This window comes from Myotis davidii, unplaced genomic scaffold (genome assembly GCF_000327345.1).
Source record: "Myotis davidii unplaced genomic scaffold, ASM32734v1 scaffold163, whole genome shotgun sequence".
NCBI classification, from domain to species: domain Eukaryota; kingdom Metazoa; phylum Chordata; class Mammalia; order Chiroptera; family Vespertilionidae; genus Myotis; species Myotis davidii.
Window position 1 is genome coordinate 597827 of NW_006295056.1, and position 14692 is coordinate 612518.

The following is a 14692-nucleotide window of genomic DNA, read 5'->3' on the forward strand; positions in this document are numbered from 1 at the left end:
CAGTCGGCCATTTGACTGGATGCACACTGACCACCAGGGGGCAGACACTCAATGCACAGGATCAGGCTCCCACCTGTCTGGATCAGGCCTGCGGGGATCGGGCTGAAACTGGCTCTCCAACATCCCCTAAGGGGTCCTGGATTGCAAGAGGGTGCAGGCCAGGCCAAGAGACCCCACCAGTGCACAATCCATGCACCAGGCCTCTAGCTTCTTGATAAGCTCCTTTTCACACACCTAGATACAAATGAACACGGCAAATTTCCTTTAAAACCCCACCTTTAGCCCTGGTCAGATGGCCCAGGTAGTTGGAGTGTCATCCTGTACACCGAGATTGCAGGTTCGATTCAAGATCAGGGCTCATACATAGGCTGTGGGTTCAATCCCCGTTTAGGGCATGTATGGGAGACAACCAATCGATGTTTCTCTCTCACATTGATGTTTCTCTCTCTCTTTCTCCTCCTTCCTCTCTCTCTGAAAATCAATAAAATCATGTCCTCTGGTGAAGATTTAAATTTACAAAAACAACAACACACAAAAACTCTACCTTTATTATAGTTAGATCAATTGTACAATCTGCCTATTCTAGACAGTACAGATCTGATATCACATATTTTCTTTATACTACATTTGTTTAAAACCACAATGCCAGGAATAAATGTTGAATTAATTGTGTACATTTTGTAGAACAACACCATTTGCCACTGATACATGCTCTTTACAGGAAAGGGATTCACAGGATGTAAGTCTCCAATACATTAAAGTGTTTCTAAATTATTAGGAGGAAACAGAAGATGGGGGGGGCGGTATAGGAGTAGGTACTGAGTTCTAAGTGTATATAATTTAAAACAGCACTTTCTTTTAAAATGTTTTAAATTTTTGTTGATTTCAGAGAGGAAGAAAGAGGGAGAGAAAGATAGAAACATCAATGATGAGAGAGAATCATTGATCGGCTGCCTACTGCACACCCCACAGTGGGGATTGAGCCCACAACCCAGGCATGTGCCCTTGACCGGAATCGAACCAGGGACCCTTCAGTCTGCAGGCTGACACTCCATCCACTGAGCCAAACTGGCTACGGCAACAGCACTTTCAATAGGATAAAGATATTATAAATATAAGTAGTATCATAGTAGTAGGAAAAGCAAACAGAAAAATGCAGAAACAGGCAGAGTTATACAAAAGCCCAGCAAAAGCATTCTATTCCATCAGAGACTTAGTGAAAGGGATGAGGAAGAGGTTGGGGATGGAGGTAGTACGGAAGGAAGGATGTGAAAAGGGGAAAGAAAAAATAGTCTCCATTCCATGAATGGGAAGCTGTGTGTCTTCCCTGACCTTCTCCCAATCTTCTGGAAATTGAAAAATAAAATAAGAAGGAAATCTGATAGCCTTCCTTTCCCTCATTCTCCACATCCAGCACCAAATCCCATCAGGCCCCAACCCCCAGGGAATACTGCTCCTTACCGCCCCCCACACCTGTGACCTCAGCTCCAGTTCTCCCTAGCTCTGGGCAGCTCTGCCACCAGCTCACTGCCTCTGCTCTGGATCACTGCAGTCACCTCCCACCAGGCTGTCAGCCCCTGGCTTCCCCCACCACTGCCAGTCCATTCTTCACCAAGGAAGCCATCGTGATTTTCCAAAACAAACAAGGAATCTCATCATCTCCATCGACACCTTCAAGAGAAATTGCTCACTCCTTATCCTACCTTGTACAACTCTTTCCAGTCTCTTCCGTCCCTACTTCTCCAACCTCATTTCTTGCATTGGGGTGGGAGGCGGCAGGAAAGTTGTATCTTTGTCAGTAGTCCTGACATGAGTTGTATCACCTGGATGGCACCACACTCTCCTCACATTTCTATGCCTTCCTGCCCATGGCTCCTCCTCCTTTGCCCCTTCCACCTCTTACTTTGCCCTTCGCTTTGCTCAGACAATGCCCTGAACTTCCAGTTCCCAAGTACAAGGTAACAAGCCAGGAGTAAGAGGAGGCTCCAGTGAAGAATCTCTTATGTGCAGAGTCAAAATGGAAGTGTATTTGAGGTCCACCCATTTATATAGACACTCTCTGTGGGATACTCTTTTCCTCCTTTGTATCAATTATATTCTCATTGGAAGGCATTAGGTTAGACCTCAGCCATGGGGGAGGAGCATCTGCATGGCATTCTGCCATACACACATACACACACACACACACACACACACACACACACACACACCAGTCCATGGCCGAGGGCCCAGCCAGCACTTCCTGATGAAGGGGCTAAAAGCACAGACCTCCACCCTGAGTCTGACAACCTGTCTCACTGTTGAAAAACAGTTCAAGGTAGCACTTGAGACCAAACGTGTCATTTTCCTTGTCAAAATGAAAGCTGTAAATTTTAAACCTAATGCTTAATGTATCCAGATATTGAACACAGGGACTTTTATCCTCAGCTTAATGGTCTGTCTAAAAACATCAAAAAAGATTACTTAAAAACTCTGGGCCTCAGAGGTCCTATAAAATTACATGAAGCACCCCCCCTCCCATCTCCTCCAAGTTTTAAAAAATTTATTAGAAAACACTTATGCAATATATGAACTCATTTTTGCTTAGCCTTAGATACTAAGACTATATGCTTGATTGCTGGGGGCGGGAGTAAGAAAAGCAATAGGATAAGATAAAATTTTATTAGATTACAATCTAAAATTTTAATAGGGTTTCTGCTTCTGGGAATGGATGGCAAACCTTATTCAGCATTTTCTTGAACATGGAAAATGTAAAAGCATGGCTTTCCTCCTTTAATATAATATGACAAGAATGGCAGAGCTTTTTAATTTCTTTAAAATTCAGGTGTTTGTAGAGTCCTGATTGGAACAGAGAGACAGGAGAAGGTAAGTGAAAGCAGTAGAAAGACAGTTAGAATGCAATTATTTTCTCCAGTAAAAAAGACACTTGGAGTGGAGGGGAAATGCTGAGATTTTAGGGATGGAGAAATTATAACACTGGACCTTGGTAGCTTTATCAAACACTCACCTACAAGCATACATATATTAAAAGCCTTAAAAATTCACTCGACAGCCAGAATATCTGTGAAGCAGTGATGTGGCCAAGTTGCTTGGAGGTCTTACTGACATAGCCCTAAAAACTCTTTGCTGACACAAACAGAATCTTTATTGCCTTCAGGCTATGAAGAGACAGGGGTGTTTTGCAGACAATCATTATCTTTCAGCCCAGATAAAATTATGAACCATGATGTTTAGCGAGATCAAGCCTGCTTTCAACTGTTGGATTAAATCTAAGACATCATACTGTATAACGCTGCCTATTCTAGAGAACAGAGCTGCTAATTAGGGGGACAAGATGTTTGGGAAAATAGAAAGCTTCCAAGTTTCTCCTAAATTCAAAATTTCCAATATTTTTAAAGCACTATAAACTCACAGATGGTAATAGTATCATTTGCTTTACCCGCCTTAAGAGTGCTCTCTGATGTATCTGCTTCTGACATAATAATAACTCCATTATAGGCTCACATTTAAGGTTCTTACTTTAATGCCCCAACATTTTTGGTGCGTGTGTGGCTTCCCGACAATGCAGCAGCCTCATTAAGGATGACTCCTAGGCTGAAGCAGCACCTAATGGGTTAATGAGGCTGGGCAGTCTGGGCCTGTTAGCAGCTGCTGAAGCAGCAGGCCAGGAAAGCTCTGCTGATTTTCATTCTTCACTGCTGAGTGATGAAGAGCAACCTAGATGCTAAAAGTCTAGTCAGGGCACAACCTGACTCATGTTCAAAAAAATTCAATTCCATCCATGCCCCAGGTCAACAATTACTGCATGATATATGGCATAAGGGTAAAGTCAGTGCATTTGCAGTGCATTAGGGGCAAAAACCAGGGGGCTTGGGAGGTTAGCCACTATTTTGATTATCCTTTACTGTGAAAATTAAGACTCTATCAGGTCGGATCTTGAATCCAAATAGTTCTTTGATTGCTGATTATATACATCTTGATTAATGCTAGTGATGCTTTCAGCAATAATAATTCTTAGCTGGTCACTTTGGGTCTCTGAATTCATATTGGAATACAAAGCCCAAAACACCACTAATAAACATAGTACACAGCTTTCTAACAAAAATATTATATGTTCAAAGATGAAATAATTTTTATATATAAATAGAAAGTCATCACCTACTGTTCACGTGATATATAAGATGCACCCCCCTTCGTTTGGCTTCACTGTGTAAAGAATCACCTGACGTGCTTGTTAAAAGACTCCCGAGGCCCATCTCCAGAGGTACTTATTCAGTAGATCTGGGGTAGGGTCTGAGAAGTAACATTTCTAAAAAAAAAAAAAAGAAAAAAAAAAGCTCCCAAGCAATACTGACATTGCAGGTTCACCAACCACATGTGAGGACCATCATTCTAGAATAGCACTTTCCTCAGTGTCCTTTGCTGGATTTTCCTCCTCTTCGTGACCTCTAACTTGGTTTGATCGATGGCTCAGTCTTATGCCTCATTCCTCTTCAACCTTCCCTCCTGAGGCATCTCTCTCAGCCCGTGGTATTGTATCATATTCAAAAGCTGAAAAAACCTGATCTTGTCCCAAATTTGTGATTGCGGATCTACTTGCTATTCAGCATCTCCTGATTTTCCTTTCAACCCCCAAACCTTGTCCTCTCTACTGTTCTCTAACTCAGCAAATGACACCAACACTTGCAAAACTATTCAAGCCAAATCCTTCATCATCCTTAACTCATCCCTTTTTCTCAGATCCCACTCCAACCCATCAGTAAATATTGTTGGCTCTCCTTTCAAAATATATCCAGAATAGGGCCATTTCTTATTAACTATCCTGGCCCACCCACCATCATCTTTGCCAGGGTTATTGCTATTACTTCCCCCCTGATCTTCCTAATTGTCCCTTGTTCCTTAAACCCCACTGTCTTCACACAGAAAACAGTGATCTTTTACAATTCAATTCACTTCTCCTCATTATTCTGTCCTAAACCCTCTCCAAATAACTCAGAACAAAAAGCTGCAGGTCTAGCCCGGCCGGTGTGGCTTAGTTGGTTGAGTGTCGTCCCATGCACCAGGAGGTCACTTTATGATTCCCAGGCCAGGCACATGCCTGAGTTGTGGGCTCAATCCCCAGTAGGGGGTGTGTGGGAGATAGCTGATCAGTGTTTCTCTCTCTCCCTCCCTCTTCCTTCCTCTCTCTGAAATAGGTTAAAACATATTTAAAAAAATTTTTTTTAAGCTAGAGGTCTTAAAAGTATTCCATAAGTTCTTCATGATCTGACCACATTCCCCCATACTTGTCTCATCTCCTATGCCACAGCTCCTCCCTCAATCACGTACTCTGGCCATACTAGCCTCCTTGCTCTTGTTTTCCTTTCATACACCAAGCCTGTTCCTGCCTCAGTGCTTTTATAGATGCTATTTTCTCAGCCTGGAATATTTTCTCCTGGTTGTCCACAGGGCTCACTCCCTCACTCTGTCCAGGTCTCTACTTAGATGTCTACCAAAGGGGCTTCCCCAGCTCCCTAAGAGAGCACGTGGCCCTGAATAATATCACTCTCCAACCTCCTTACCCTTTCTTTGCCTTGGAGCTCATCCTCCGATGACTTCTTATCTATGTATTTGTTTATTGCTTGTCTCCCTCCATCAAAATGCAAGTTCCATGAGGGAGAAAATTATTTTTCTATCCATTGCTATATACCCAGTACCAGAAATAGTATCTGGCCTGTTGATAACTCTTTGTTGACTACGTGAATAAACTAAATCAAAGTGAACATGTTAGTCTGTCAAAGAAATGATTTTTTCTCTCTCTTGAATTGATCAGATATTTTTCTTAGCCTTACTCGCATTAGGATGCAACATTTTTGCAATAATTATTACAAAGAAGTTACATGGATAAATTATTTAAGTAAAAATTATCCCAAAGACTAGTTGCACAAGTTGTCATTTCACACTCCCAATAAAATTCTGAAATCTCTCATTCCACTCCACCTTTGTTCCCCCCACACCCATTTTCCCTTGAGTCCACGGTCCCCAAGAGCATTCGCCTGAGAAACAGTGTTTTGAGTGACCCTGGGCACAGAAAAAGCTGCTGAGTCTATATATCAAACTGATTGGTCACAGGTGGTCACAATGTTGGACAATGGACAAAGAATGTAAATTTTTAAACACTGTGGTAACTGCACAGAGTAATACTGCCTGTTTGAAATGCTACCACAGCTAATTAATGCAGCCCAAGAGTTCTCACAGTTGATAAATACAGGAGATGGCAAAAGTCTGAGAGTTAGGTAAAGGAACCAGTATGAAAATAGCTTTGGAAAAATACACTGCAGCACACAGCCCCCATTCATCCCTTACACTGAAAAATTGTATTAGTGCTTAAAATGACTCCTCTCACTAACTTTCCACCAGCTCAATTTAATTTAACTCAATTTGGGCTTAAATGCTTATACTCTGAACTCGATCGACCGTCTTTGAGCTTTTTAAAGAGTAATGACATTGATAGTTGAACCTGTGGACCATGTTGCATGTTTTCCTAATGTTAATTGTTGGACTGAAGCTTGCAATGAAAAGCAACTATTAAAAAACAAATAAATGCGTGTGGAGATTAGAGTCCACATTTTGAAATGTCAGTAAATACAGTATTTATGCGACAGATCAAAATGACTTGTAAAAGGCAGCCATATGTGTATCAAGCTCTCAGTCTTCCTAATGTGTTTTTTTTTCTTTAAGAATCTTTTATTTTTAAATCTGAAGAAAACAGCACTACACGAGAACTATCTTTCAAATTTTTTTGAGGAATTCAGTCTAAACTCTGACATCCTCAAGCCTGCAGATTTCTACTTTTCAAAGAGAAACCAGAGGATCATTTCCAGTCTGTGCGCAACTGTCATATAACACCATTTAGGGCAATGGCAAGATTTAAGAAAAAGAAATCAAGGGTAGAACGTTCAAGTCAGTTCCTTGGTACTGTTTCACTGCTTACCAGTGCCTGAGGGTAGTTTGCGGGTGTACTTTCACAAATAGCACCATTAACAGAATTTTACATGCCTAGGTCACTTTTCTTTGATCCCAAAGAAGTCTTAAAACATTGTACAAACAACAGACTTGAGGCTACATCTCTGAAAGACAGCCACTTCTGGGGAGAAGTGGTCCCTGAAATAGCAACGGAACATGCAGGACAATTTCAAACAAAGAACAAAGATGAATGATAGTCCTTCTGAAAAACACCCAGGATGTTAAGTGCTTTCAGAGAGTGGAATCAAACACAACAGCATAAGGCCAGTGGAGAATTTTCATAGGCGATAGAACCTCTGCTTAAAAGTGATTAAGTGGTGAATGGCCATCACAGACCTCCAAATTTCATGGTCTCCTATACCTACGTAAACCACGTCTCCAAATGCACTGAAATTATATCTCAAGTATAAGCTTTCTTTTGTTCTGAGACCAATTTCTAAGAGATCTTCCCATGAACAAAAGCTTCTGTCTGTACAATAACCATCTTTCTTTAGAAAAGGCAAGCAATACGCTTTTGGGATGCCAAATTGCACAATAGAGGAAACGCAATAAATCCAGCAAAGTTTGACAAGTCCTCAACAAGTCCGACAACAATGCTAGTCACCTGTCACTCAGGAAGTATCTTATAAAGAATTGTGTGGCATTGCTACTGTCTATTACCTGTGATATTCCTTTTGGTTCACTTGAGACTTTTTTTTAAATGTATAATAAATGCATTCAATAATTGTTTGAATTGAGGCTGTGCATTCTGTCATAAATGGTTTATGGATAACCATCAATTGGTTCTGCTCATCAGTCTAACAAGTTCAATGTACTACTCAGAGCAAAGGATGGCTATTTATTTAACAGCTCTTGGCAGGAAAACTTGTTGCATGCCACAACTTTACAAAGAACATTAAAATCAATGACAATTTATAAACCAAAGGCTGGGAATTATGCTTTGGATTCCCATAATTCATCAGAATAAAGCTGTCAGATACCTTTTATTATAAATTAATAGCATGTTGAGAGAGCGCAGCGGAATGGATGTTTTGCCAGTTCAGTACTGACATCTAGTGGACAATGAAAAATATTCCCCCATCTTCTCCCAACTCTGGATTTTCCCTTTCCCAAAAGACGTTTGTTGCTGCTGTGTCAGAGTCAGATTTTTATCATGCGAGAAATTGTATTTGAATTTAAATTTTATGTATTTTTATTTGAGATAATTAATATGTCACAAGTTTTAACTTTTAGTGATAAAATTGGCAACATGTATTTAACATAATCTAAAACCTATTGAGCTAACCTTACCTTCTTTCTCTTAAATCTGTTTCTATAATGTATTTCAAACATTTTAGTACTTTTCATATTTTGGGACTTAATTACTTCCGGTTATCTACTTTAAAATTAACAATACTGTATTAAAGCATTAAACTTACAACTCTAATGTTCTCATGTTCTCATAAAGAAATGGAAATATAGTTCTAAATATAATTCTAAAATAAGCATTTACTTAGGTTGTATACAATAAAAGTTAGTGTTCGACTTTAATTATTGTACACTTTTCTCTCCACTTTAATATGACTTATAAATGGCCAATGTATCGAGAGAGGGGAGGAGGCTACTTAAATGCATTGTGGATTTTGCCTCCTTAAACAATGTTTCTAGGCTGGTCTTTGCAATATCATTCCATGGTCATTAACATGCTCAAAAACTAAAAAAAAAAACAAAAAACAAAAAAAAACACACTCTAATGTACACTGAAAACCTCTCAAGTACAAAGTCTTGGCAAAGGCATCACCCTGGAACAGGCTGGTGTTTTTTATGCCTCAGGTAAGGTACAAATCTGAGGCTTTCCAAGTGTTCCAGGTTACCTGATCTGGGTCCATGCTTCGCCTTTCCAGGGGATTATAAAGGTACATTATCCTCAGAGCCTTTTGGAATTTAGTGGACCTAAAAGTGAATAAAAGCGAAATAAAACTAGTGTTTACTGTGTGCATCTGTTTTTTGTGTCTGGCCCTGGGATAGGCATTTTACATAAGAGATTCATGGAATATGGCTCAGGGTTGAAAATTATTGGTCTACTTTTATATGCCTGGAAGGGACCATCAATGACATGACCTAGGACTGGCTTGGAGCTGAAATTTCTAGGAGAGAAACAATGATATCTGTTTCTAACTTGATTGTTACTGGGAGACAACTGGTGAAATTCCACCCAAATCATCATCTGCCACATTGTACTTGACTGAACCATAAAATGGTGAAAATGATACAGGAAACTACTTTATAAATTTTGTTTAAGAAACTCTACAATCCAGTCTCAACTTTCAAATTGCTGTTTGAACATCTGTCTAAGCAAGCTTATTGTAAGTCAGTAAAATACATCCATATAACCCACACCACAAATGCTGATATACAACTGTCACATTTATTTTTTTTAATATTTATTGTTGAAAGTATTACATATGTCCTCATTTTCCTCCATTGCCCCTTCTAGCCGGCTTCTACTCCCTACCCCAGGCCTTCACCATCCTATTATCTGTGTCTATGGGTTATCCACATATGCATACAAGTTCTTTGGTTGATCTCTTCCCACCACCCACACCTTCTTTCCCTCTGAGATTCAACAGTCTGTTCCATGCTTCTATGTCTCTAGATCTATTTTGTTCATCAGTTTATTTTGTTCATTAAATTCCACATATGAGTGAGATCATATAAGTGCAATCATATGGTGCTATGTAATTTCATACTGATCTGAACTGGGATTATTCTATCCTTGTTCTTTCTGATTGGTGTTTGGGGTTTCTTAGGATATATTCCTGGAAGTGGGATTGTCTAGTCAAATGGCAGTTACATATTTAATTTTTTTAAGAAACTCCATACTGTTTTCCACAGTGGCTATACCAGTCTACATTCCCACCGGCAGTGTACTAGGGTTCGCTTTCCTCCACATCTTCACCAGCAACAACTGTCACATTTAGTGCAGACAAGTTAGGACCAAAGAGCACACCAAGAAGAACCAGAGACCCACAAAGCTAACTTGCCCCTTATTAGTACAGGATCAAGTTCTTACACTTACAGCAACTTTTATTAAAGCCTTCCACTCATCCTTATTATTGTAGGTTGTGACTAAAGTAGGCAGAATCATTACACAATTGATCTGGAAGAAATCTTAAAGAACCTAACCCAAATCCTCAGCTCCAGACAAGGAAAAGAGCCTCAGAGAGTGTGGGTGCTGCAAGTCAATAACGCAATAACGGAATACCATCACATAGCTGTACAGGAGGCCATCAGACTGGGACTGTAGAAAGTCATCAAGACCAGGAAAGACTCTGAATCAGGAAGATGAGGTGAGGCTAGGAGTAAAGACTAGAAGATAAACACAGGAACAGGGGAGATCTGTCCCAGAAATGTATGGTCAGGCAGGGAGAATTGAAATTCCTGAATGAGGGGAGTAGCCAGGAGCAAGAACACATCCAAGTACCAAAGACCAGAACTCAAGTAGGCAAGCTAGACATCAAGTCAAGCAGCACAAGAAAGAAAAACAAAGCAAGCCAAAACTGGTTTGGCTCAGTGGATAGAGCGTCGGCCTGCGGACTGAAAGGTCCCAGGTTCGATTCCGGTCAAGGGCATGTACCTGGGTTGCGGGCACATCCCCAGTGGGAGATGTGCAGAAGGCAGCTAATCGATGTCTCTCTCTCATCGATGTTTCTAACTCTCTGTCTCTCTCCCTCTCCCTTCCTCTCTGTAAAAAATCAATAAAACATATTTAAAAAAAAAAGAATTGTAAATGACATTTGATTTCATGATTTCCATTATGTTAATACTAGAAGACCCGGTGTGCACTAATCAATAATATATCTGATTTCCACATGTGCACGTTAGTATTTGTACACATATGCAGAGACCACAACTTGATAATCAAGAGACCTTTACCCCCTTATTTCTTCTCCCTTCAGCGTTCAGTCATTTTACTGTTTAATTGTCTTTTCACCATGGATTCCCCAATACATTTTAAAATTATATAAAAGTTTATTTATTAAATTGTCTACTTTAAATGTCATTTTCTAAAGAGGCAGGGTACATGTGTATCTAATAAACATTACACTTTTTTGAGTCTGCCTTAGTATTCTGTGCCCAACTAGGGGCTCAAGAAAAAGACATACCGTGACTTCAGTTTGTGTTTTAACTGAGAGCTTTGAATCTAAAGATTTTGAATTTTACCTAAACACACTAGAAACCATCTCTCTTACTGTGTATTTAAAAAACTGAGTAAATTTCAATTAAGAGGAATTTAAGTAATGTTACATAAATTTACATCAGTAAATTTACATCAATAGGCATTTTAACTGAGTGATTTCAGGTTAAATCAGACAATTGCCACAGGAAGGAAACTTGGTGGTTTATAAGTTAATGTATTTAATTAATGATTTATACTTAATTTACTTCACTAAGTCCCTCCTTTAATCTGTCACTAAGACCTTTATCTTTGAATTTCAGATTTAAAAAAGCCAAATTATTATTTGGAGAAATGGATGGAGGTGGAGAGCCTATTGGAAACTTCAACAGTCTTCTCTATATTCCTTTTGATATTTTATTAGTAAAATTTTAATAGTTACATGAGAACCACATGTTGATGTTATGTGATAGTCCCAAGCAGAGATATCAATGACTGTAACTGATGAAACAACTAAATATCAACAATAAAGGGACCTCCAAGATGGTAAAAAAGGACATCACAGAGGTGGATAATGAGATGCTGGCCAACATGTAAACAAGAATTTGACTCTATTTATGTCTTCCTTCCTTCGGATATATTGGAAAATTGCTTTGTGCCTTGTACCTCTCATGGTCCAATTTAATATCTTCCTGTTTTTTAAAAGGTGGTTTATGCAATTTATTGGAATATTTCCAAAAAAAGAATAAGAAAGGAGAGGGAGAGAGAGAGAGACAGGGAGGGTAGAGGGAAGGAAGGAAGGAAAGAAGGAAGGAAGGAAGGAAAGAAGGAAGGAAGGAAGGAAGGAAGGAAGGAAGGAAGGAAGGAAGGAAGGAAGGAAGGAAGGGAGGGAGGGAAACTCACAGAAATATAAGGCTCAGTACATAATATCCTTGGCAAAACCTTTCCAAGGCCCCCATTTCTATCTTAAATTCCATCTATTTTGTTATGACAGATGTTATCACAATACTGATCCTTGAGAATGAAAATCTCTATTTTGCTCCCAAGTCAGTATAACAGAGAAAGAGCAGTGCTAATTTCCCTGAACTCTTGTGTTTACCTTCAGCCCTGACTTAATCTCCTTCAGGGTCCCCAAAGCTGATCAAGAGAATTTCTGATGCTCAATAACAAAAGACCTATCCCTTTAAAGATTGCCAGCATCTCTCCCATGGTACACTGTTGCAGTGGCATTGCTTGGATATGTTCTAATTGTGAAACAGAGGAAAATGACTGGGAAGATGGGTGTTCAAGCCCCATGTGTGGTTATCAGATGGTGCCTCAAGCCAAGGAACCTGCCAAGACCCTTCCTGCTTCAAGGACAGAGTTGTGCTCTCCTGTTTCAGTCTGCAACCGGAAATGACTGCAGGCCCTCAGACAAGCAGCAAAGCAGAGCGAATAATTGTCTCCTCCCAGGCTCTCCTCTGGTTACTTAGGAAGAGTGGGAGTGTACCAGCTAATTCATCATCGTCCTTAGAAGATAAATTGCGTTTTTCTACATTTATAATTCTTAGATCTTGATAAAATCCCTCAGGTAGTGCTCTCCAATAGAACTTTCTGCCATAATGGAAACGTTCTCCATCTGTGCTGTCCAGTATGATCACCACTAGCAGCATGTGGCTAGATAACTGAGGAAGTGACGTTTAATTTTTTTTAATTATTACTCATTGGAATTTAGATGGTGCAGACTTAAGGAGTATTGCAGATCATCAGGCACTATTTTACATGGATACAAAATATTGGAGGGTCTATGACACCTCAAATGACATAGTGTAGATAAGTACCTATACCATTTTGCGTATGACCAGCCCTGGGTATTTCAAAGGCATACAAAGAAATACTTTTAAAGAACTCTCTCCGTATAAAAAGTGTAAGTTAATTTATAAATTTTGTGTTTTTAAACAACTTTTGGGGAATCCAACTAGATTAAATATGTGACATCTTTATTTTTCTCTCTATGGTATTGTGTCAAACTTGAGTTAATAAATAAATTGCACCTACAACTGTAAGAGCTGAGGATTTAACACTGCCTTCAATGTGCTCACTATCTATATGAAAATATAAACACAAAGACAAATCTTCAATTCCCTAATGAAGGTATATATTTCATTAACAGAAATATGGAACAACTGAACTGCCTGGAACGGATGAACCAAAGAGGTGAAAAAGAGCAAGAGATATTTAAGTTGGCCAGAAATAGGGAGGAAAAGCATTCCAGGAAAAAAGAATCACATTAGATAAAAGCTTTGTATTAATGTTTAATGCCAAAGATTAAAAAAAAAAAGATTAAGAAGGTCATATATCACTGAGTTAATGATTATTCCAAAACTTGATAGAACATAGATCAGATATTACAAGCTGTAGGTCATCAGTCCAAATTTAGCCTATAGATGTATTTTGTTTGTCTTTTGATGTTCTTTTAATATCTTGATTTGGTTGCCAATATTTATACATCAAGGGATTTTACATGAAAATGCAGATTTCTCTTTAAAATGTCTATTTTCTTTTTAAAATCATAAGACTGGCCCTAGCCAGTTTTGCTCAGTGGATAGAGCGTCATCCTGTGGACCATAAGTTCCTGAGTCCAATTCTGGTCAAGGGCACATACCTTGGTTGCAGACTCCTCCCTGGCCCAGGCCCTGGTCAGGGCGCATACAGGGGGCAACTAATTGATGTGTTTCTCTCACATCAATATTTCTCTCAGTCTTTCTCTCTCTCTTCCACTCTCTCTGAAAATCAACGGAAAAAAATATCCTCAGATGAGGATTGAAATAACAATAACAATAATAATAATAAAATCATAAGACTGACCAATAATGAGTCTGCATTTTTTTCTGGCAACAGCCAGTTGTTAGTGGGTTGCAGCCGCTGATCTCTTCCCATAGAGTAGCCACTCTAGTTTTCCATGATCCTCCCGCCCCCCCCCACCACACACACACACACACACACACACACACACACTTCCTCTTACTTAATTTCCAGCCAGTTTCATTTATTTATAATATCTGCCTGGTCCTGAGGCATTTGAGTTTTTTACCATAACTTAAGATAGTTAATTGGTTGAAAATTTAAAATCTTATTTGGTTTCAGCAACTTTTTCTATGAATATTATCTTATACTAAAGGCCCAGTGCACAAATTCATGTACCAGTGGGGTCCTTTGGCCTGGTCTACAGGATCAGGCCAAAACCAGCCCTCTGACATCCCTGAAGGGGTCCCAGATTGTGAGAGGGTGCAGGCCAGGCCAAGGGACCCCACTGGTGCACAATCGGGGCCAGGGAGAGACACGGGAGGTTGGCCAGCTGGGGAGGGACTATAGGAGGGCTGCAGGGCATGTCCGGCCTGTCTAGCTCAGTCCTGATCAGCCAGAACCCAGCAGCAAGCTAACCTAACAGTTGGAGCATCTGCCCCCTGGTGGTCAGTGCACGTCATAGCAAGCAGTTGAGCAGCCTTAGCATGTCATCAGCATATTATGCTTTGATTGGTTGTACAGCTG